Below are 24,581 nucleotides of genomic sequence, written 5' to 3'. Positions count from 1 at the left end.
ATCACTTTCATGCTTGAAAGTTTGCTTATATAGACCTGTTTTTAAATATGGTTCTAAGGGATGGGGTTACTGTCTTAAAATGGGTATCCAAATGTAACAATCCAGGATCCAATGAGGATGATTGTCATAAAAACTGGAGTAGAAAAGTGCATTTGGTACACCCCCATTCCCCACCCCCAACCCCATCTTTTCCAAACTGACCCTTTCTCCCCCACTGTGTGTAGTACCCTGTTGAATTTTCTGTTCCATCTGAAGGTGAACTTTCCAAGGCAGCAGCTTGCTCTCCTTCCTTCCTTCCTTCCTTCCTTCCTTCCTTCCTTCCTTCCTTCCTTCCTTCCTTCCTTCCTCCCTCCCTCCCTCCCTTCCTCCCTTCCTTCCTTCCTTCCTTCTTTCTCTCTTTTTTCTTCAGTTTAACTCCAGTGAGCCTATTTGTACGTCACATGCAGCTGCAGAATAGCAGAGAGGGAAGGAGTAATAAGGCAGGCGTTGGAAGCTTGGGTGAGGACCCAAGGAGGAATCAGTATTAGCTCTTCGTGGACTAGGAAGAGGTGGTTGTTGCTGCCCAGAGAGCAGCTGGACTAAAATCCCCAGATTACAGACCTTCCTGCCAACCAGTGAGCAGATGCTCCAGTGAGGGGCCTCTCCTCCCCGGCCCCTTTCCTCTTTGCACTGCGCACCCTGACTGTGGGGGTGCGGAGGCCCCTCTCATAGGCCTTGCCTGTCCCAACAGCCCTGGCCTCCTAGTTCTCACCTCTGCCTGGGGTCACCCTGGGCGCGTCTGGGGGTGTTTATGTGAGTGTGCAAGTATGGTTGGGTGTATGTGTGTATAAGAGAGAAAGAATGAATATCAACAAATACTGGTGGCCGTGATTGTAGAAAATACCAAGAAGGATGAGTAGGGATGAAGAAGATCCGAGAAGACACACCTTCTGCCCACAGCTTTTCATCCCCCAACCCTCTTTTGCTAGTAGTTGGTTCAGCAGCACAGAGAGCAGGAGATTCTGCCCCAGTCCCTGCCTTCTTCTACTCCAGAGCTGGCTTGCAGCAGGGCTGAGAATGCAAGATGTCAAGGAGCTCTCCTGCCCACGTGTTCCTCAGCAGTTCCACCCCTCCCTCACTCACCTCCTTCCGTCTTCATTCCATCCTCTCACCACCTGGTCCTCTGTCCACCTGGAGCCCATGCTCACTCCTGGGCCTTCACTGCCCAGGGGACAATGGCCACTAGTGACACCTCGTGGCTGATGGGAGTGAAATCTGTTTCTGAACTGCAAGAGATAAAAAAGAAGTTATAAATAAACGCAGTTGGTATATGATATTTTAATTTGTTGTGTTATGTATATTACTGTTTGTATACTGATTCCTAAATTCAGTGCTCAAGCTTATCCATCAGTATCCAGCCGAGAGGCAGCCAACAGGTATAGGACGTTCTAGGATGACTTATGGGTGATGTGTGGCACATAAACACTAAGAGGTTGGGTGCAGGAATCCAGGGAGTCCAGGAAGGACTGGGCCCTAGGGGACTGGACGGAGGGCAGAAAGGAGCAAGGAGAATCTGGAGCCAGGGGGACAAGCCTAGGAAGGCATTGTTCATTGCAAGGGTGGCAGTTAGGAGGGTTGAGCTTGTTTTAGTTTGGTTTAGCCTTTTTTTTAAGTTTAAAAAATTAGTTTTTTAAAGATTGTTGTAAAATGTGCATAACATAAAATTTGCCATCCTGACCCTTTTTAAGTATACATTTCAGTGGTGTTAAATATATTCTCATTGTGCTGTCATCGCCACCATCCATCCGTCCGCAGGACTCTTTTCATCTTGCAGAAGGGAAGCCCTGTGCCTACTAAACAGTAACTCCCAGTTCCCTGCACCCCCCACCCCCACACTCCTGGCAACCATTCTACTTTCTGTCTCTGAATTTTAGCCTTTCTAAGTACCTCATATAAGTGGAATTATATAATATTTGTTCTTTTGGCATTGGCTTATTTCACTTAGTATAATGTCTCCTCAAGGTTTTTCCATGTAGCAGCATATGTCAGAATTTCCTTCCTTTTTAAGACCAAATAATATTGCATTGTACCACATTTGGTTTATCAATTCATCCATCAATAGATGGTTGAATTACTTCCACCATTTGGCTATTGAGAATAATGCTGCTATGAACATGAGTATACAATTATCTCTTTGAGTCTCTGCTTTCAATTCTTTGGGAATACATATACCCTGGAACATATGGTAATTTTATTTTTAAGTTTTTGAGGAACCTCCATACTGTTTTCCAGGGCAGTTGCATCTGTTTACATTCTCACCAGCAGTGCACAAAGTTTCCAATTTCTCCACATCGTTGCCAGTGCTTGTTCTGTTCTTTTCTTTCCTTTCCTTTTTTTTTTTTTTTTTTAAAGAATAGCCATTCTAATGGATGTGAAGTGATACCTTATTGTGGTTTTGACTTGCATTCCCTAATGATTAGTGATGTTGAGAATCTTTTCATATACTTTTTGGCCATCTGTATATTTTAAGAGAAATGTCTATTCAAGTTTTTAGTTTCCATCTTAAAATTGGGTTCCTGTTGTTGTGTTGTAAGACTTCTTTATATATTCTGGATATTAATCCCTTATCAAATAAATACGATTTGCAAATTTTTTTCCCCATTCCTTTGGGTACCTTTTTACTCTGTTAATAGTGTCCTTTGAAAAGTTTTATAATTTTGATTAAGTTCCATTTATATAATTTTTATTTTGTTGCTTATGCTTTTGGTGTCATATCCAAGAAATCATTGCCAAAGACAATGTTATGAGACTTTTCCCCAATGTTTTCTTCTAAGAGTTTTACTAGTTTTAGCTCTTACATTTAGGTCTTTGACCCATTTTGAGTTATTTATTGTATGAAGTGTAAAGTACTCCCTTAGCTTTTATTGTCATGCAGTATATGCATTATTGCATAATTTGAAGAGATTTGCTATAAAGAAAAATAGTCCCTGTCTCCCTTCCACCCCATTTCTTGCCTCTAGACTATCATTTACCCACTACATTTGTCACTGCATCCTGCTCTAATGCCACCTCCTCTGCAGGCTCTTTAGTGGTTCCCTAAGGGAAGGAATACTTCTCATAAGATGTCTCTTCTTTCCTAGCTATTATTCATGTATTTGTGTCATCCCATCTACCAGATTATAAGCACCAATATAATATGGCTGGCTTTAATTACATCCCAGTATCCTTCAGAGCATTTGCCACAGTAGCTGGTGCCTCATGGTGACTTACTTGTACCTTGCAGAGGCTAATGATTACTAACTGTATATCCAACTATTAAGCGTTATAAGATGATAGTATTGCGTGAATAGCAATGTTGAATTTAAACATTCTCCTGTTTTAATTTTTTGAATGAATAATGAAGTTCAGTTTTGTTTTCTTTAAAATGTCATAATAGACTATGAAAATTGCCATCAATGTTATAAGAGAATTAGAGAAGAGTAAGACAATAAGAAGGGAAGGATTTTTATACCCACATCACCTTGAGGCTAGATAAGAAATTTCATACATAAGTGGCTTCAAGATTGTCCTTAAAAACTACAAATCTAAATTTAAACCCAAACAACAGAGGAAGTAGATTCCCTGTGCTTCTACGAAAGTGGACCTGCTGTAGGCATTCATGGGGCACATATCAAATGACTAAGTCTGGTCCCTTTAAGAGTCACTTTCACCACAGACCAAAATGAAACATTCCGACTTCCCTGCTCAGAAGTTGCCTGTGGAAAACCTCCTGGTGCGTCAGGTAGAGGTTGTGAACGTCAGGTAGAGGTTGTGAACGCACCTCTGGTAGAGTAACAGTGAGTTTAGGGAGTATTTTGTAGAGCGAGCCCAATGAGTACTCATGGCTAAAATACTGAGGTGAGTGTGTTTTTGTTGAAAAAGAAAGACAATGCTGCAGAAAGCAGTGCCCATGGTTATATTTTTAATGTTGCATGTTCAAATCACAAAGGAAATTCCTTATACTCTGGAATAGTTATTGGTTTTTTTTTGTTTTGTTTTGTTTTTGTTTTTGTTTTTTAATCTCAAAGTTCTTAAAATTCTCAGTCGATTCTCTTGACAAAAGGCATACCTTCCTGTAAACCAATGAACCATATTCCCACTATTACATGTTCTCTCTAGGACAATCTAAATTATGAGTTGCACAAAAGTTCACATTCCATAGTAAATGGGAGTCTCATAAGGTAATAATAAACAACCATATCTCATTAGAGGTAGTAGGTGTTCCAAGATGGGCTAGCTGTGAGAAGGACCTTGTTATAAACTAATAATAACACTCTGTAATGTCACAAGCTACCCAGTAATATAATAAAGCCTTGTCCATATTATCTGTGACACAGACATAAAAATTGCCTTCCAGGCCTGTATTTTTATTTAAGCAATTTCATGAAATTTGTATTTATATGATTAAATATAATAATCATGTGATCCAATCAGTCACTATGTATTGATTGAACCCTTTACTACATGTCCTGGGATCTCGGAGAAATTCAATATAAAAATTTTTTCCCATTATACAAACACATATAAACTAGGAATGGACAAAGTTTTATGTAATTCAGCATTATGTAATTACATTCAGGCAACATGTATGGAGTCTTCACCATGTGCAAGGCTGTATATAAAACTATGACATTAGAAAAATATCATTTGGGTTTTTTAGTTATTTTCTGTGTAAAATTTGATGAAATTAATATGAAGCATTAAACCCCCTTAAAATTCCCAGTTGTTTGAGAATATATTCTCAGAGACCATAATGGGAATATTTGCCATAGCTTCTGGGCAGGCTACACTCTGGATGGATTTTCAACTAGTTTTTCAAATCCTTAATCTCCATTTTGGTAAAATTCACGTTATGTAACCTTCACAGCCTGAAGCTAGACTTTGAACTCTGATACTTAGGACTCGTCATAACTTGTAGTCGTGGTGTTAAAGTAATATGTATGTGTATGACGTATCATATTTCAGGATGTTTAAGAGGGTTACAGTTTCGTAAGTAAGAGGGATTGTTTTGGCTCGATTTTGATTTAAGGACTGAGAAAATCAGAGTTCACTTAAGAAATGATTACGAAGTACTAAGTGTTTGCTTTTCATGTAAATTTCAATTTGTACCTCACTCTGTCTTGGTAACAGTAGTCGGTATCTACTTAGCTCCTGGCACTTGGAGATAAAGATTCTTTAACAGGCCTACAGTTACCCCTAAAGAATCCATGCATTGAAGAGAAAAAAAAAAAGTTGTTTAAAAAATGATATAGTGATTCAATAGAGTATTTGTTGTTTGGATTTTAAATTTACGATGTGTGCCGTAGTCACTTCAGTTTGTAACAAGTCCCCAGAGTTAGAACACTATATCATGAAGTATATAGGAACGGAGTCACAGGAAAATCATTATTGTCAGAAAAAAGAAAGAGGTATTTCTTAAAGAAAGCAACTCTGATTCTGAATAACACCACGGTTTTGATAATGGGACTCTGTAGGGAAGTGTTCACCATTTAAAAAACCATGTGAACCTGGTTTGTGTATTGATTTCTTACCAAATGCATGAAACTTAAATATAATTTTAGTAGGTTGAGCTACTTTAGTATTCAGTTAGTTTTGATTCATGGTTGGATGTTCAAGGGAGCTCAGTGCAGTTCAGTTTCCGTTAAGTCAGTGAGATGAAGTAATTTGTAGAGTAGGTTGTACCCATATCCTGGAAGCCTTGGGTGCCAGTTTAATAATCTGACAGTGTTTGATTGTTAAAAGGGACATGTGAACATTTTTGACTAGAAGAATGACACGAGCATTATACTCCCAGGAGGTGTGATTTATCAGTAGTGGACTCAGCTGTCCCGATGAAAGGGCCGGAAGTCTAAGCAAAGCTACCAGGTGTAGAAATGGACTTGAGGCAAGAAACATTTTGCTGGAGGAACTTAGAACTTAACTGAGTCTGTGGAAGGGACACTGAAGATGCGGGGAGGCTGGTGTGGCTTCTTTACAGGTGAGAGAGACAAGGAGGCTGGGTGTGGAGATCAGGAGCTCGCTTTCTAACTTGTGGGGGTGGAGGTCCCTCCTTTCAGACATTCTCGTGGAGCTGTCCAGCCATGGACTTGAGAACGGGGGCCTCCGATTTAGAGGGGCAGCTGGAGTGAGAGGGATACATTCTGAGACTTATTCCTCGTCGTCTTCTTGACACCTAACTTGATGTGTGGCCTTAGATGAGTGGGTCTGTGGGAGGTGGATGGAGGCAGTGGGCATAGAAAATTCATTCAAGAAGTGTGATCTTTGGTGCTGAAGGAATGAATGCAATGAGTAGAGTTAACCCCCCCATTCTCCCTTCCTGCATTCCTTCCTCCCTCTTTTCCTTTCTTCTCCTTCCCCTCCCCTCACCTCCATTTTTCTTTCTGAGGGGAGAATTGAACATGTTTGTGTGCCAAAAACAGACGAATAATGATGAAGAAGAAAAAAATTAAAGGAAGACTAAATATATGGGGAATTGTTCCTCCTTTTTATGAAGTCTGTAAAAACCGAAGAAGTGTGACGACCTTCCCTTTTTGGAGAATGAAAAATATTTAAAGCGTGGGTGGCTTTCAGATCCTACTTTTGCCAGGGGCACATCATTAACATTTACAGCAAGCAAGAGTCATCCCAAAGGTTTTTTACTTTTGTCTGTATAATATTTGCTAAAAAGAAAGGTAATTACTTCAAGAAATCGAGGAAGCACCCAAATAATTAGGTTTGAGCCCCAAACATGCTAAGTATTAGGTCATAAGGCACAGTCAGAAAGCAGATAGCAGAAGGAATTTCTAGAGTGTTCCTGAATGTACAGTTGACCCTCGGACAACAGGGTTTTGATCTGCAAGGGTCTATTTATATGCAGAGTTTTTTCTATGGTAAATACTGTAGCACTGCGTTATCCATGGTTAGTTGAATCTTTGGATGTGGGGGAACCTCTCACATTCGGAGGGCCGACTATAAATTATATGTGGATTAACCCCCGCAGCGTTCAGCGGTCAGCTGTATGCCCATGTGGACATTTTGTTGGTTGCATGGTTTTAGTAGGTAACTGACTGCAGCAGACTCTCAGGCAATAGAGCAGAGTGGTTCAGGTACATTTAGGAGGCAGGCAGAGGGGAGAGGAAATCCTGGCTTTTCCACTTACCAGCCATATGACTGGGAACAAATTACTTAATCTCTCCGAGCCTCAGTTTCTCCTTCTGTAAAAAAGAGAGAGATATAATCTCTACTGTTGAAGGCGGCAGTGAGAAACAGGGAATTCTTTTCTTTTAATTTACTCAACATTTATTCAGCACCTATTATATCCCAGGCACTGGGGCTGCAAAAATGAGGGAAACAGGCGAAGTGTCTGCCCTTATAACATGCTTGCTACATTCTGCAGAGCCCGGAAAGGATGAATATGTTTCTCAAGAGGTAATGCTTATGAAGTGCCAGGCACAATGCCTGGCTGTGCTTACTATGAACCAACATCACTGACATCAGAGAGAGCAGAATGCTTGCTTGCTTGCTTGCTTGCTTTCTTTCTTTCTTTCTTTCTTTCTTTCTTTCTTTCTTTCTTTCTTTTTTTGATGACGAATGGGTAGGGCTTCCATTGGCCGTTTAGTAATTGGTGCTGAATATTTTTAATTCGGGGAAGGAAATCACTTAGTCCCGTTGGTGCACGCATGTCCACTGAATTATTTATGTGTTGATATTGGTCGATGAGAATCGTTTCTATGCCTAGGAAATTCTGGTCACTCTAGAGGGCCTGGGTACTGATGTTCATGGACTCTGCTTCTTCCACCTGTTAAATACTAAGCACCAGCAAAGAATATCACTTCTCTGACCTTTGATAGCTTTGACCCAGGCTTTTCTCTAAAAGGCCCCCTTATTATGTCACTCACACATTTGGGGGAGAAAACAAGATTGATAAAAAACAATACTTGAAGAAAAGTATTCATTTTGTAGGAAATGTACCTACAGGTGATTTTCTTTAAAAAAATCAAAGGAAGACCGCTGTTCAGGTTTGACTGTCACTTCAAGAACTTAAAAATTGGTACCAGTCACCTAAGAGCCGGCAGGACATAGGTCACTGTAGAGCCATCACGATGGTCAGTTAATTATAGGAGAGAAAGCCCAGGTGGGAAGGAGGCAAGCTCCAGTGGCTGTCGCAGGAGGAATACAACTATTTGGGGGAACTACCCACAAACCTCTTAGCCAAAGGCATTACGTTCAACTTACCCACTTAATCATAGGATTCCCTTTGGCAGAAGGAGGCATTCATAAAGAGGGAATGAGATGTCCTACCCTCATTCATTAAAAACAGACTTCCTAGTTTTTCAGAAGCCAGAAAAGCTTTTTGTAATTGCAGCCTGGAGAGGTAGAGGCGATCCCACACATAAACCTACAACCATCAAGGCACTTGGCTTAACTGACCAAGCGAGTCTGGCCAGGACCTCAGAGACTCTGGCCTTGGTGTTTACAGGTTTCAGGGCATCCCAGAAGGCACTTCGGTGCTGTGACTCACTCTCCTACCTGGAAATGACATCTGCACAGACAAGGTTCAATAGGTTCCCTTTTCCCTCCCCTGGAATTGCTTGTTTTCAAAGGACTAGATGAAACAGAGCAAGCTCTTTGAGGCGTCTCTGAAAGTGAGACATTGCTTGTAAATAGTTTTTTCAGGTGTCCTTCATATCTTGTTCAATAATCCCCACCAACTGTATGCTCTTTTTGAGGTATTCTAATGAAAGAGTGGTAGGTTTACAACAGTCTGCAAAGGAAATAGTCTAGGTCCTGCTCAACTGGTAGATAGACTTTAAAAATAGCTCTTGAATTTTGCCATGTGGAATGCCATGTGTGAGCTCCCAGGACAACATGTGTGCTACACATCGCAAAACACTTCACAAGTGTTACCTAATTAAACTGCACACTCTCTGACAGGTGGCAGGCTCCTCAGTGTCTTGCAGGAGAAGGGAGCTACTGAGTGTACAGCACCCGTTCAAAACAGTGTCTTTGTATCTTGGGGTTGTGCTGCCGCAAGAGAGAATGAGTCTTTGCTGGATTACAATTGAAATAGTTAGGTAACCCAAGACCTTCCCTGGGACATGAATAATTATTACATGAGATTCATTACTACCCTTAGCAACTTCAGAGTTTTGCCAGATAAAGCCAGTGCTTGATGGCAGGATCAGAAACGTGTTGGGTACAAAGACCAGTATGGGGTACAGCCCCACCCACTGGGGCGGCTTCATGGCAAGGATCTAGCAGAGGGCTCAGGTCTCCAGTAGGGAGATCACGTCTGGGCAGGCAGCAGGTGATGGGGTCCTCAGGACAGAGGAGTCAGGTAGGGGCAGCACTAGGAATCTGAGAGCAGCTCCTAATGGATGTCTGTCCATCGTTAACTCTGTGAGCAGGTGGAAGGGACTCCGTCACCAGGCCGACCAAGGATGGGGCAGAACCCTTGTCCTGGGAGACCAGCAAGGTTATTGTGCAGTTATCAGAACAAAGCCTTGGAAGGAAGAGAACAACAAAACATAACACTTGGGTACAGGCTAAGAAGCAGGGGCAGAGGACAGGGATTCAGGAAGCTAAAGATAGCGTGGCTGTCAGCACTGGAGCACCGACCCGAGGGCCGGGAGATGTAAGCTAGCAATTCAGAGGGTGCATCCTGCAATCAAATAGACTTAGCGTAAGATCTATAGCACGTGCCTCAGTCTCCTAGTTGGCAAAATGGAAATAGTAAAATTTGTTACCTTACAAGATTTTTGAGAAGATTAAATGAAATATATAAAGTGCCTAGAATGGTATGCGGCGCTAAGTAAGCAGTTGATAGACATTGGCAACGATGGCAGTGAAGTGAAGAAGGTGATAGTGATGGTGACAATGGTGATGATGGTCATCATGTTGATGATGATGAACCAGAAAGTACTGCAGAAGTACCTGCTCCTCAAGACAGAACTGGCCCCAGGACACGTATGCAATTTATAGGCGGAGATCCCGTGATTGCCAGCAGGTGGGGAAGTGGGTTGCAGTGTGAGAACTAGCCTGGATGAACACTTGGAATTGCTTGGTGTTCAGGAGGTACACTGATAGGTAACCCTGAGGAGTTTGCTGCTGCTCTTTCTGTAGTTACTTGGTAACACCTTGGTGTGGATAAACAATCGATCCATCAGTTCAACTTTTTAAATGGATACCACTTGGATATAATTATTTAAGAGAGGATTTTCATGAAAATAATGATTTGCTTTTATGTATCTCCAAATGACTCGGTTCAGTTTTTCCCCTGGTTGCCTGCTCAGGATAAGCAGGGACAAATGGCATTCTGTGTCAGCCCTGACGTGTGCTAGGAGATAAGACAGCTTAACAAGGTTTCTGTCCTTGTTTTGCCTTTATTTCTCAACATACTGTTTCATACTTTGTGGATCAAATTATTCAATGTCAGTACCCAGGGATTAAAAACATAAGAGAAGTTTTAATTCAGTTGATAAAATGTTTATTGGTTTCCTACTAAGGTAAGGCACTAGGCTTTCTGTGCCATGGTCCTTCTACTTCCTGTCCTCTTCTACTGTTCATTCATTTATTCATCCAATAGATATTTATCATTTAGATACTTAATCTCTATTAGGCACTTTACTAGGTCTTGAGATGTTAATGATGAGCAGCCTCTACCCGAAAAGCTTCCGTGAAATCCTCGTAAACGAGTATAGACAATTGCAGTGTCGTGTGGTTAAGTGCTCTGATGGGAGCCCCTGACAGTCTTAGGGGATCAGGGAAGGCATGTAGAGAGGGCCACGTCTTTAATTTTCCTAAAGGTCTGTCCAAAATACCCATTAACTTCCAGACTCCAGATCATGACCTTAAAGGCCTGAGACAGTTTTGATGCAGCCAGTCTTCTCCCCAACATTGAATCTTGCCTGGCGGTTACACCCGCAACCCCATATTCCTTTCCATCTCCTACATTTTTGGTAAAATTTGAGGTGGGTACTTGTTCTCCTGTGGCTACTTTATGGCAAAGAATGGAAGAATCTTCCATTTTCAAAGATCATTTTCTCTTTAGTGAGATTAGCATTTTCATGAGTTGTTAAGGTCCTGGGTCTGGTGATTAAAACTTGGAATAATAGTTAAAGAGACTCTTCATAGCAACTTTCAAAATGTATATATCTGACACTTAAAATTTTTACTAGGATGCTCTCTGTTTCTCCTGGCTTTAGGTTTTGTGGCAAAGGTGAGTACTCTTGATTCTTAGGTTCCCTTCATGTTGAGTTTTATGGAATTAATAAAAATGCAAGTGTTAGTGTTTTGAGTTTGCATACCTTGGCTTGATAAGAAAAGCATGAGTGATTTGGAGGTGATACTGTATCACTACTGGGATTACTTCTTTTTTTTTTTTCCTTTAGGCAGACCTGACGATACCATGCAAGACTCTGTTCCCTTGATTCTTCATGAAGCAATCATATCTCTAGGTTCATTTCAGCCTTTGGAGGGACAGGTCATATTCAGGGACACAGCCAGGTCTCCTATCCAGTTTCCCAGTCACATTGGTCATTGTGTTTCCACTCCCTGCTTTTATCTGCTCTGCTACAGATACTCGGAAAAGGGCTGTCCATCTGTTTTGTGCCCTTGGAGATCACGTCCGAATGTGTTTCCTGTTTGTACTCTTTTGAGGCTTTGTTTGTTTTCTTTCCTTAGAAAAAATTGCTGTCTGCAAGGGGGAGATTGGCTTACTGTTTGTACACATGCAGATTTTCTGTGCATGTAATATGCATAATCTTACACGAAATAACCGTTTTCTAATTAACATCTCAGTGTTATTTAGGTGATTGAGGCTAGTTAAGAAACGACAAGAAAATACTTCTGACTCTTTCTTTCTGTGCTATAGGAAAGGAGAATTTGACAGGGCAGGTTAAGAGAAGGGGAAGGTAAAGCAAATTTTCTGTGAGGAAAATTCCAAATTATTGATGTTTCAGAATCTTTAATATTATAATGCGATTTTTAAAAGTAAGGTACTATGAAGTGTGTGTTGGTGTGCTGAATAATGTATCTTTAAATGACAAATGTTCCACAATGATCTATTTGTAGAAAAAAAATCAGTCATCATGTGAGATTTAAAAAAATTAACATACATCTTTGATGCCTTTGGATATCCTAAGTCTCAGTTACGTTACGGAATCTTGACAGTGCGCTATGTGTATATGTAAATTTTGAAACAAATCTGACTCTAGGTCTATAGAAGGAATAACATTAGGAAAAATACACTTTAAATAGAAACATTTTTGTTTTGCTTTCTGGTTGTACAAGTAGTACATATACATTATAAAAAAATAAGAAAATATGGAAAATCCTAAAAAACAAAATAATTATGCTTAAGCCTCTAACCCCTGCCTCCACCTCAAATTTAATTTTTTTGAATTTTTTTTTAAATAGACTTAAAGTCAGTTTACAGTGTTGTGTGAGTTTCTGGTGTACAGCACAATTCAGTCATACATGAATATACATACATTCATTTTCATATTCTTTTCCACTGTGAGCTACTACAAGATATTGAATGTATTTCCCTGTGCTATACAGTATGAACTTGTTTATCTATTTTACATGTACCTGTCAGTATCTGCAAATCTCAAACTCTCAGTTTATCCCTTCCCTCCCCCACCCACCCCAGCAACCACGAGTCTGTATTCTATGTCTGTGTCCACTTCATATTTAATCATATGTTGGCTTATTTTCTCCCAGGCTATTGTCTGTACATATATGTTTGTTCAGCATATAGTTTAGTACTTACTAAGTGCCAGACACTGCTGGGTTCTGGGGATACACAGGTGAACAAAACATACAGAATTTCCTGCCCCAGTGGGATTTACACTCTGTCTATGTCTCCGTATATACCCAAATGCACATTAGGATCCAGCTGTGCGTCCAGTGTGCTTGCTTATGTTCCTTAACCTTTAAGGAGCACTTTCCCCTTATTAAATACTCTTCAGTGTTGGGATTTTTAATGATTATATACTTTTTTATCTTGTGAATGTACCATAATTTATTCAATTTAAGCTATTTAGGTGTTTTGTTCTTACTAAAAAAAAAAGGTGTCTTGTTATTTAGATGTTTTGTTATTTAGGTTATTTATTGTTATTTAGGTATTTTTTGTTATTATAAAAATAAATAACCATGAATATCTTCAAATGCACATCCTCACCTTCATCATTTATTATTAACCTTAGGGTAGATTATTAGATATGGGTTTAGCAGGTTGAAAAATAGGAACATTTTAAAGACTCCTCATACATTATTAAATTACCATATGGAAATATTATACAGTTTACATTCCCATTAGCAGCATGACTATTTCTAAGAATACACATTTTTATATCTTTATTTCTGTGACTCATCTCTTAAACTCATTTGCCCATTTTTCTATCTACAGTAGGGTTTTTCTTATTTATTTATCAGCACTCTTTATATATTGAGCCATTCAGTCCATTATCATGTATGTAGCAAAATTTCCCCTAGGTGGAGAATATACGTTTTTCCCAACTTTCCTACCAACCAAATCAGGAGAAGGGAAATGAGGAGGAGGCCCCTCTCTTGGTGTGGATGAGAAGTTGTATTTTAAACCAGAATCTCTCTCCATAGCCACAGCAGCTATGGCTCAGTTGCTGTGATTGTAGAACCTGCAAGAAGTAATGCCCAAGAAATACAGTAGTTCTCCAGACAGGGCTGCGTTAGTGCCTAAGCTGGCAGAGCCATGCAGGTACGGGGAAGCATGTGGGCAGGAGGCGTAACTTCAGGAATGAGTAAATGGTACTCCTTCTTGCCCCTCCCACTACATAGTAATCATGGTACATGTGAATTTAATTGGTTTCCAAAAAATAAGTGCCATCTCTATGTACCTCGGAGTACATATAGATATATTTCAGGCTTGTAGAAGGAAAAAGTCAGGCCTTGTGGTTGTGGATGAATGAGCAATGAATGAGATTCTGACAAACAGCTGCTGTTCTGAACAAGGGGATAGATTTATGCTTAAACCAGAGTAAACTATGCAACCAGGTAATAATTTTGAGCAATGGAGTACGTTTGCTACGGTAACTGTTCAAGAAACAGATAAATCACAGTAATTTCAACATGGCACTTTAGCCATTCAGTAAATGGGTATTTTAGATTTCATTTGCTTCTGAACTAAGTTCAATAATTTATAGAGTGAGTCATTCAAAGATTAATGCTCAGAAAGGAAGAAAATCACTGTACAAGAAGAGAAACATATCATTTTATGTACATTACATTGGGGGCTTCGTCTGCCTGTGTTTCCAATACAAACCTGAGTTTCAAGCTTCTATAATTATAGCAGTAAGAAGTATGCCCTGGGCTAAAATTTGACAGTTGTCTTGACTTTCTAAGATTCCAATTTTTATTTTATTCTTTCTTAAATACTATGACATCTACCCATGTGTTTTAAAACGTTTTACATGATTACTATTAATTCAAAAGTCATTTCTTTCAGAAGTAAAAGTTTGTGGCTGATGATTTCTGAATGCACTGGAATGTCATTGATTGTCATTGATAATGAGACTTTTTAAGATGGTTACAAAACTTTTAAGGATGGTTTGAAAATATGATTCAAAGAGTGAGAAAGAGGACAGTTAAATGTCACAATAACATTTGAATTTTACAGCCATGAAGACAACAATAATAATGCTTTAAATCACGACAAAATGTGAGCCAGTTTCTTAGAGGCTTTATTTAAATTTGGTATCTCCAGTTTGGTCAGGCTACATAACTTTGAAAAATTCATATTCAGACACCCAGTCTGCTTACTATTCAGTTCAGATGTTATTTATATGATAATATGGAAGCTTTGGGTTTTTTATATTCTCTGTTATATTCATCTTACTTGACCGTGAGCTCCGGAGGTCAGTAACTATTCTTTATACCCAGTATTTCAGCTAAGTACAGAGTTGACACTTAGGAAATATTGGTTGAATAAATGACTACATGAGTGTTTATTCAGTTACAGGCTGTCACCAACTTCTGAAGATTATCTATTTTAAAATGTCACTGGGTTAGGACTTGTTCTTTTTCCTGTAAAAATATAATGTAAAAGGTTAATTATCCCACAAAGGCTTATTTAATTTCCAGCAATTACACTTTAGCACAATCACTGTAGTTGACAGAGGTCTGGATCAATTTCTGAAAGAGCCCCCATCCCAAGGAGTAGACAGTCCCATGGTCACACGGTCATGCTCAAATACTCCAGTTGTATAGATTCCACATGTTGTAAATAATTCGTTCTGTTGTTGGATACCTGGCTTTACCTGCCCCTCCTCCTTTTTTAAATGATGTTAAGCCCATCTCTTTCCTTCTACTTTAAAATCCTTAGTCTTGATCGTCCCCTTATAGAACACTGAAGACCAGGCTGGAGTTTAGCTGTGACTCAGGATACACTGATCCCTTCGATCTCTGGACCACTGAATCCCACACTGGAGACAGCTCTGAGCAGTCCTGTCTGGGGCAGCAGTTCTCAAAGTGTGGCTCCCCGGTCAGCAGCATGGGCCTTACCTGGGAACTTGGTAGAGATGCAGATTAGTGGGCTTTCCCCAGATGGACTAAATCTGGAATTCTGGGGAGGGGCCCAGCAATACTGTTCAATAAGCCCTCTAGGTGGACTGCAAGGTAGCAAGTGTGGAACCACTGTTCTAGGGTCTGCTGGAGCGTGGTCCCAAGGTAGGACCTTAATGTGAAATTTCTCTGGGCAGTGAGCTCAGAGGTGGTATGCACTTCATCAGCCAGCTGCGCGGCACTCTGCTGCCATACATCATGGTCCAGGGCCTTGGAGCTGTTGAAAGAGTTTGGTTCAAGGTTCAGGCATGTAGTCCAAGGTGCAGTGGTCAGACGTGGTAGCAGCACAAGGACCCTCTGGTCCAGTGAGGCTGAGCTAGCTTCAGGATGGATGTTGGATGCCCATTAGAATTTGGTCATTTTGTAATACCTAATATGAACAATTTCAACTGGATTTCAAATGTTTTATTTTCATAAGAAGTTTCACTATGATGTTACTCAAAGTGCTATTAGATTGCTAAAGTATAAATTGCCATAAATATTTCAGTGGTTGTAGAAAAGGCCAAAACAATTTTGATCACTTAAGTTGTGTGAGTAGAAGTCCTTGTTAGTAATGACCAACCAGAGCAGTAAGAGCTCATGGTCAAAAGTTTCGGTGGCCTCGTATAGATTGTAGTCATTTCAAGCATATAACCTCACTTTTAAAGTTATTTTTAAGTAAGCTCAAAGTTTTTTCCTAAAAAATAAAAAAGATTTTATTTGGAAGTTTTATCCCAATTCAGTATTTAATGTTCTCACCAATACTCTGATATAATCAGTGTATATTATTTAAACATGTTATTTATATATATGTATTTTTAGTAGAGGTACAGGTATTGAACCGAGGACCTCGTGCATGCTAAGCGCGTGCTCTACCACTGAGCTATCACCACCCCCTCCCCCGAACATGTAATAAATGTTCTTCCACTCAACATCGCCCTCCCCAGTGTCCCCCGGTGTGCAGGGTCCTGTTACTGACTGTGCCACCATGGGAGCCGTACTAGGCAGCTCTCTGCCCTCTCTCCCTGGAAGCCTTTCCCATGTTTGTATTTTCTTTCCCTTCTCTGAGTCAACAGCCCCAGTTCCTCCAACTGATCTTGTTTATATGATTCCATTTCCAGACACCCTCCTAGTGAAGGTTCTCCTGGTTTTCATTATCCTCTGGAGAGTGTGGCAGCCAGAGCTGAGCACCACTGTCCGGAGATACTGTCTGCCTGGAGCTAGAACAGAAAGACTGTTGGGCCCGCAATCTAGATGTTAAATGCCAGTGATTCCCACACATGACTTTAGAAAACCCTGGAATGTAAGCTCCATGAAGGCAGTGACTGACTGTTTCACTGTCTTGTTCTTCTTGACTAGGACATTGTCTAGCATACGGTAGATGATCAAGAAATGTTTTTTAAGTTAAGAAATGATTAGATGAAAGGAAATGAAGAGACATGGAGGGAAATTAACAATAAGTGGGCCCTTTGAGTTGCTTTCTCTCACTTTTATCTTATGTTAATCAGTCCCCATCAGCATCCAGATGTATCCAGAAAATCTCTTGGTGACTGTGGATCACTGCACATTGCTCTTACAACAGTGAGGTTGAATGGACCATTTAGAGTGGCTGGATGTTGTGGTGTCCACCACTGGGAAACGCAGGGGCCATGTGTTTGTTAGTGCCGATAAGCCAAGTCCTGCTAGTAAAATGAAGAATTGATTATACAGCTTTTTTAAAGGATGGTTAAAATGTCTTTATGACACTGTGCCTTTTAGTATTGACATTTGTGTGAAATGACACTCTTGGATGTTCTGTTCATAGTAAATAGTGCATTCTTTCACCATGACGCATTTTACTGAAGTCATCTGCCGTCCCGCCATGGTCTAGGTCTTATTCCTATCTCTCGACAAGATGCTTGTGTGAGTACAGGCTATGTACTCAACACTATTAAGTCTGTAGCCTAAAGGATCCAGTACATCATTTCCAAAGGCAGTGTGGATGTTAAAGAATCATACTACCTTGTTATTTGAAATGAGGCATGAGAGCACCATGCTTGACACCCTTAGATTCAAATTACCCCTGAATTTAACCAATTCGGCTAATGTTTACTGATGCCCCTTTGTTTTACCACAGCCATGTTTCACGATGGCAGAACTCACCCTGCTGTCTCCTCACACTCAGTTCTGCCCCATCCTGGGTACTCCCAGGACTCCTGCCAGGAGGTGGAGGAGTATGTCTTTCATGGATGTCCCTGTGAGAGGTCCCTCAGTTTCCATGGGAATCTCAGGCCCACCTCCAGCTTTGCTGAAGTTAAAGCACTTCCGGGACACATCAAGTTCTGCAGGGACACGGCTTGTGACGCTGGTCAGTGTGATACAGTGTCCTCTGTGCCAGAAGCCAGAGGAGAGATGCTCACTCACAGGCATAGTCCTGTATCTTGTGACTACCTTAAAAGATAACAGCATGGATAACATCAGTCTTTAACCGATCATGTTTCCTTTGTGTCAGACGTTAAGAAAGCTTAGTCCCAAATGTGTGGTCTGTTTCTAGTGTAGGATCTGAAGCCTGAATTTGCTGAACTAATCTAATTCCTGGACCAGTTTTGCTATGCAATCCTGATTCCAACCTGCCCTTCCTCCCCCCAACCTTTGTATCATTTACCTTAGTTTTTAAACTTTACTTTATCATGTAACATTGCACTAAATTTTGTAAGCCATCTAAAGTCATATTTTGGAACATAGGAGGTCTAATAAATAGGGAACAAATACTTGGAGAACATAGACTAATGCAGCACAAAGACTCAATTCCCAGAGCACTGATGGCCACTTTTGGTTTCTTTTTTATCAGTGCTTCTGGAAATTCACTAATCTGTTCATTACGGTTAGGTTTTAAGGTTGCACTTAGTGGGATAGCATTCAACTATGAAAAAAAGTTTTTTCTTTGGAATGTTTCTTCTTTGATGTGGTGAAATGAGAGTAGTTTTCTGTTCACGTTAACTGATTAGAAAAAATTTTGTATGCCAGGCCATGAGCTTATTTATGGGAGCCTGAAAATGGCTAACACTTCCTGTTTCATCTATGAAACAAGAACGGGACAAGGTGTGGGGCTGGACTTACCCTAGATTTTACCCAAAAAGTGATTAAGTACCACAACATATTCTTTTTAAGTTCTGATAGATTCAAGTTGTAGATCATTTTGAGATTATTTGCTGAATTTGCTTTTACTTACCGATGTAACGCTGCAACTCAGAAGTAACCCTAAAGCATGAAAATACACGTCCCAGTCTGTGAGGCTGCAAACAGAAATTAATAGAAGAGTCAGAATTACTGGCAAAGTAATCCAATTGAAACAAATCAAACCGATAGCCATCAAGCACTTCTCTTGTGGAGGGAAGCCTGTGTAAGACTTTAGAAAGTAACAAACACCAGGGGCGGGACCCTGTCTTGTTCAAGGCTGCCTCTTCAGCACCTGAATGGGGCCTGTGCATAAGAAGTGCATAACTGGTTGGAGTGTGAGAGTGTGTGTGTGTGTGTGTGTATGTCTGTCTGTTGTGGATACAATGAATTAAGAGGGCGTTTACAGTCTACTTGAGGGAGTAAGATATAAATAAGTGAGTGGAACACTTGGGCATAGTATTTAACGCACAGTTGGGCAGGGAAGGTTTAACGGGAGGTGGGTTTTGTAGTTGGACGTGAAGGATGACTAAAGTTCGGATGGATGTGAAGAAGCAGATATTCCAGGTAGTAGTGAGGAAAAGTGAAACACTGGGACAGCGTGCACTCAGCGGACAGTGGACCCAGCACCTGTTCTCCAAGAAGAGGGTTTGTGATCCAGCCAGTTGGTCAGAGGGCTCTCCTTCAGGAATGTGGACTTCATCTTGTCAGTATTGTGCTTCCACATTTTGGGAAGGATTTCCTCCCCTCTCCTCTCCTCTCCTCTCCTCTCCTCTCCTCTCCTCTCCTCTCCTCTCCTCTCCTCTCGTCTCCTCTCTCCTTTTCCCTTTTTCCTTTCCTTTTGCAGTGTTTATTGCAGGGCACCCAAGCAAGGGGTCCAGGACAGCTAATGCTCAAAAGCCCAAACTCTCAGCAGGGAGGGTAGAGCACATGCTTAGCATCCACAAGGTCCTGGGTTCAATCCCCAGTACCTCCATCAAAATAAAAACAAACAAACAATCCCCCCTCCCCCCAACCCCTCCAAAAAAAAAAAAAAAAAAAAGCCTGAACTCCCAGATGGGTTTCAAGAAAGCTCTTTTTCTGGGGAGGATTTTGGAAGAGAGAAATGACACAGAGCACAAAGTGATGTGCTTCTCAAACTGAAATGAGCATGCGGATCCTCTGGGGATCTTGGTAAAATGCAGATTTTGATTCATGAGGTCAGAGGTGTGCCTGAGCCTGCCCTTCTAACAAGCTTCCAGTTGATTCTAATGCCCATGACGCATGAACCACTCTGAATAGCGTGAACCTAGTCAAGAGGATGTTTTGGACAGGAGGACTGGAGTGGGCGTGGAGCTGCTTCATCATACGGTTTTAGAATCAAAAAGAACTTAAAGATAATCAAGTGGTCCATTTCTCTCTCATTGGCATTGGAAAAACCAAAGGTCTAAAGGTCTCTAGAACTAAAGTGGGAGCTGGACTTGGACTCGGCTCTCCCCGCCCACAGTCAGGACCGCCTGTTCACTTTACAGTGGTGGTCAGGGTCTGTGAGGGGAAGGACCACAAAGAAGCTGATGTTTGTGGAAATGGAGTGGGTTGGCTGGACACAGGAAACCTTGTGAAGGGAGAAGCAGTAGCTCCTAGTCGCTGATTTGATGGGAAATGAGAAGACTCCCAAGAAAACATTGAGGTTTAAACCCTGGTAAAATGAACCCGTGCCTTGTTGCTGGGCTGGAATGGATAGGGGGAGGGGTGGGGAGGATACTTTGCCAACGCGGGGAGCACCATAACGTCACAGTCTTCTTGTAAAGTGAGAGATGCCACATGCAATTTAAAATCGACCACCAGCAGCAACTTTCCCCAGCAGTTCAGAGCTCGGCTCCCTCCACTGATCAAACGTGTCAGTCACAGCCTGTGGCGTTTCACTTGTAGCTGAAAGTTGTCAGCGTGCACCCTTCTCGCTTTTTCCCTCCTCCTCCTTCCCATACCCAGGCTGGAGGAGGAGAACTTGGCGCTAAGCTGAGCTGGTGGGCGCCTAATGTTCTTGCTCCCTGCCTTTGGAACAGGAGACGGCTTTCTTCCTCCTGCTTTTCCAGCTGTAAAGTTCATCTGGCTTCCAGCACCGCCAGCAGGAAGGGAGGGAGAGGTGTAGATTTCACAAGAACGAGGAAACAGTTGGAGTTAGATGAGCGCATGATCCCTGTCTTCCAGGCCCTCTTCTGCCCTGAGTGGGTTTTTGACGCTGGTGTGTCCACTAAGTGGGTTGTAGTGCTTTGAAGTGAAAACATAGTCATTTAGGGTCAGAGCCTTGGTTTTCTATTTGACCCATGCCCTACTGGTGTGACTGTAGGATGTGTGTGCGCGTGTGTGTGCCCAAACAGGTGAAAGCACACACACGTGTTCTTATGTTTTGGTTTTGGTTTTGGCAAACCACTGATTTCATCTTGAAACATTTCCTCTTTTTTTGCTTCTATGTTGGACATAATAAACATTAAGGGAATTATTGTCTCCAGAAATTGTCCAAGTTGGCAAGAAATGGATTTGAGGTTTTTACCCCCAGTAATTTTTTTGTCATCTGATTCCTTCCTTAGAAAAACTATTTGGTACTATGGTTTAGTCTCTTTCAGTCAAAACAGGAAGATGAGTGGGGAGGATATAGCTCAAGTGATAGAGCACATGCTTAGTATACAGAAGGTCCTGGGTTCAATCCCCAGTAGCTCCTCTAAAAATAAATAAGTAACCCCCCCCCAAAAAACCCCAGTAATATGAGATTATTTCTAAAATCATCATGGACCTTCACTAGTAAACATAAAATGCATGCATAGTGACACTAGTTATTAAAATTTTTTTTTACTAGTTATTAAAATTTTATGACACTAGTATTGAAATTTTTAACACCTCAAGAAAGTATGTTAATATAGGGCATGACCTAATTTGAGAAATTAAGTTTTAATATTTCTTAAAAAGTTTTAATCTTAATTGTTGGGATACAACTAAATTATTATCAAATTTAATTTTTTTAAATGATTTTTATGTTTAAAAATATAAAAGTATTATATACTTGAAAAAAATACGTTAAAAATTCAGAAATATAGTGGCCTTTGCAGGATTAATCGCTGGTGTTTAGGGATCCTTTCAGATATTTTTTCATATACATGTAGATAATTTTAAAACATAGGATCCGGAGATGGTAGCTTTAAACATTTTTCAATATTTATAAATGACTTTATAGTCATTTTTTTTAATTTTAAAATCTTTTTTCCTTATTTCTTACTGTTTAAAACCCTCTTCTACAGCTTTTTAAAAAATTGAAGTGTAATTGACATCTCCTCTGCCACACGTCTCCCTCCCTCAGTGCTGCCAGCGCTTAAAGCCAGATGAACTTTACAGCTGGAAAAGTAGGAGGGGTGAACATCATATTAGTTTCAGGTGCACAATGTAATGATTTGATATTGTATATATTGCAGAATGATCACCCCAATAAGTCTGGTTTGGAGATTGTATTTTTTAAAGCTGATTTTTCATTATTAGAAAAAAAAATAAGGCAATGCAAGATTTTATGCTTATAAAAAACTGCAAAGAGAATGGAAGTGTAGGTAACAGTTGTTGACACTTGGTGGCTGTCCTCTGAGACCTTTTCCTGCTCATGCACACATACACAGTGATGGGCTGTATCGATATTTTGGTTCTCTGTTGGTACTTCATTAACTTAGGGAGGATTCCATTAGCATTTGTAATTCACCAACTCACTAAGAATTTGTAATGCTAATGGTATTTATCATTCTTAACTAAGGTATCCATTACGCTTCTTAATAAACAGTTTAACCCACAGGTCAAATTCCAACTATTCACTTTTAAAAAAATTATTTTCCATTTTAACTAAGTCATAATACCCTAACCTACAGATACAGGTTCAGGCTCACCCACCAGTGCTGGGTGGCTGTCTGGATGCCCATTCTGAACATGGGTCGAATTTTGGAGTTATTTCTCACAGTACTGCTTAGAATATTCTGTCCAGTGCAAAGTCAATGAACACGTCATACTCAAAAAGTACTAGAGGGAAAGCTTTATACTTGAGATATAGTAATGAGTCCTTCCCAACAGCCTCTTTGGTTGTGTCCAATTTGAAATGTGTTTCTTCATGTTCTTTTGCAACATTTAGATGGAATATCTTAATTTGTTACAGATGATTTTTTTTCTGCAGTGACCAAAGGAGGTCCTCCAGCGCTAAGAAAGAGTCTAATTCTTGGTGATTGAGTCATTTGTGCAAGGTTGAGCCTCAGTTAGGATGTAAGAAACCCTGATAACTAAACCTTTACATTAAAATTTGTGATGTTTTATAATATGATGCGTGGGATTTTCTTAAAAGTAAAATGGGGTGGAGTTGAAATTAATAATTTGCTCTGAAAAACATTATTTTGTGGCATGTTTGGAAAAAACCCCACTAGAAACATCACTGTACGTGATCTCCTGTTAAACATACCCTGTTCCTGATAAAACAGATGTTCTGCATGGAAACATTAACTAGGTCCATTATTTTAATGGGATAAATTTTAATACATTTTACATCAAAATGCATCCCTAACCAGTTTCCTAAAAAGTAGTTACAACACAGTCCAGTGTCTCTTATAAGTGATAAACTAACATGTAAAAGATGAATTGTTTAGAATATTACTTCCTGATCATCAAACATTTAATATGATTGTTAACAAGCATCAGCTTTGTATGCAAGAACCAGGTCCAGTTTGCATAATATACTACACATTGTGTTTATGATGTGGAGCGACAAGCAACACACTCAATAAATAAAGTTTGTTAGAAAAGTGCAGGTAACAGTGTACAGTAAAGCAGGTAATTTCCTGTTCATGGTCTATTACCTAGTGAGATAGAGACTTGGAGTGTGAAGAAAAGTGAAGAACAGGATAGGAAGAGAGTCAAATCAGTTACTTTTTGTTGATGGTTATGAAGTTGAGTGTTAGAGGGACAATTTCAGCGAAGGTTTCAAAAGAATTAAGAGAGTTCCGCCATAATTTTGAGGCTTCCATACTAACTCCTGAACAGGAAGACTTAAGATGGAAAAATTGCAAACTATATCTTTGCTTACCTCTCGCTATTTTAGTTTATAAACTGCTCTATGTGATGATGCTAAGAGGTTAGGTTCCAGGGCATCCTGATTGGTCTCTAAGCACCAAGAACCTCTGAATTACATATCCCCTTGGTTGATTTCAGCTGAGTCTGACATCATACCAGTTGAGCTTGGAATGTAACTAAAACATTTCCATACACTGTTTTACAGAAATAGTGTATCAGATTTGGGACAGAGATATGTATTTGTTCATTATGAACAAAGGTGGTAATAAAAACCATAAGGATGTTAACCAGAGAGCAGTTCTTTGGGGCTTCACACCATGCTGATGTTTTTTCATAACAAATGAGGCCCTGGGACTGGGGGTGAGTGGGTTGCCAGTCCATTAAAACACCTTTCTCATGCAGTCTGCTTGTCCATAGGCATCCTGTTCTCGGATTTAGTCACCCCAGCATATTCATTTTAGCTTCTATGTTCGTATTGGGTTCCTGTTACCTATTTGCATTTACATGTTTGCTCTGAGTTACACTTACGTTACTGTTTCATTGCTAAGTTTTAAAATATTGGTCGGGTTGTACAATTGTGCAAGAGATGAAACAGGCAAACTGAAAAAAGTGAACAAGTAGATGCAGTGAGCATTCGTAGTCTGAGATGATCTGCCCCCATTCCCCGAATGTTAGCTGGGACCAACAAGCAGTCTTCACGTAGTGCATGTGTGGTTCTGAAGAATGTACCGGCCATTAAGAGCCCAATAGGATTATTGGAAAACTCGTAATTAATCTGA

The 24,581-nt window shown here is 40.3% G+C and overlaps 1 protein-coding gene across 3 annotated transcripts in view; it reads left to right on the top strand.

Annotated features, from left to right (window-relative positions):
* The window catches only part of SASH1 (SAM and SH3 domain containing 1), a 217,236-nt gene that overhangs the window by 98,916 nt on the left and 93,739 nt on the right, over window positions 1-24,581 (top strand). The window lies entirely within an intron of this gene.

This window comes from Camelus dromedarius, chromosome 6 (assembly GCF_036321535.1).
Source record: "Camelus dromedarius isolate mCamDro1 chromosome 6, mCamDro1.pat, whole genome shotgun sequence".
NCBI lineage: Eukaryota > Metazoa > Chordata > Mammalia > Artiodactyla > Camelidae > Camelus > Camelus dromedarius.
This window is presented reverse-complemented; position numbering and strand designations above follow the sequence as displayed.